The following is a 1,357-nucleotide window of genomic DNA, read 5'->3' as shown; positions in this document are numbered from 1 at the left end:
CAGGACTAGAACTGGTGCCCATATTTGATGCCAGTGCCACAGGCAGATGCTTAACCTACTGTGCAACAGTGCTGACCCCCTTTGCCCATTTTTTAACTGTATTGTTTGTTTTGCTGTTGCTTAGTTTCTTGAGTGCTTTATAGATTCTGGATATTAATCCTTTAGCAGATGCACAGTTTGCAAATATTTTCTCCCATTCTGTAAGCTGCCTCTTCCTTTGTTGAGTGATTCCTTTGTAGTGCAGAACCTTCTTAGCTTGATGAAATTTCATTTAATTATTTTTGCTTTTATTGCATGTGCTTCTGAGGTCTTTTCCAAGGATTTTTTGCCTATGCCCATGTCTTGCAGTTTCCCAGATGTTTTCTTCCAATAATTTAATGGTATCAGGTTGTAAATTTAGATTCTTGACCTGCTGTGAATTGATTTTTGTACAAAGTGTAAGGTAGGAATTTTGTTTCATATTTCTGTACACATATATCCAATTTTCCAACATCATTTGTTGAAAAGACTGTCCCTTTCTCCAGGGATTGATTTTAGCTCCTTTGTCAAAGATTAGTAGATTGTGGATGCTTGGTTAATTCCTGGGGTTTCTATTTTACTCCATTGGTATATGGGTATATGTGTCTATTTTTGTGCCCATACCAGGCTATTTTGATTGTATTTTTCCTGTAGTATGTCTTGAAATCTGGTACTGTGATGCCTCCAGCTTTGTTTATGTTAAGATCGCTTCGGCAGCACATATACTAAAATCGGAACGATACAGAGATTAGCATGGCCCCTGCGCAAGGATGACACACAAATTCGTGAAGCGTTCCATATTTAAAAAAAAAAAAAGATTGCTTTAGCTATTCTGGGTCTTGTGTTTTCATATGAATTTTAGCATTCTATTTTCTAGACCTCATAAGAATATTGTTGATATTTTGAATGGGATCACATTGAATCTCTAAATTGCTTTGGTAATATGGGCATTTTGATGATATTACTCCTTCCAATCCATGAATATGGAAGACTTTCCAATTTTTGTCTGCTATTTCTTTAATATTTTATAATTTTTGTAGAGATCTTTCACATCCTTTACTAAATTATTACAAGGTATTCAAATTTTTGTAGCTATTGTTCATTGGACTGATCTTACAAGTTCTTTGTCAGTCAAAACACTATTTGTATATACAAAGGCTATGGATTTTTGTGTGTTGATTCTTTATCTTTCAACTTTATCAAACTCATGAATTCCAGTAGTCCAGCAGTGAAGCTATCATGTCCTGGATTTTTATTTGTTGGGACGGTCTTTAATCCTGATTCAATTTCTATTTTAGTATTGGTCTATTTAGCTTTTCTATTGAGTCTTCATGACTCA

General features: G+C 34.6%; 1 pseudogene; it reads left to right on the top strand.

Annotated features, from left to right (window-relative positions):
* Positions 1-723: 723 nt before the first annotated feature.
* LOC127483391 (U6 spliceosomal RNA) lies at positions 724-823 on the top strand (annotated as a pseudogene).
* The last annotated feature ends 534 nt before the right edge of the window (positions 824-1,357 follow it).

The sequence above is a fragment of the Oryctolagus cuniculus genome, chromosome 8 (assembly GCF_051225735.1).
Source record: "Oryctolagus cuniculus isolate XC-2025 breed Fujian yellow rabbit chromosome 8, ASM5122573v1, whole genome shotgun sequence".
Taxonomy (NCBI): domain Eukaryota; kingdom Metazoa; phylum Chordata; class Mammalia; order Lagomorpha; family Leporidae; genus Oryctolagus; species Oryctolagus cuniculus.
This window is presented reverse-complemented; position numbering and strand designations above follow the sequence as displayed.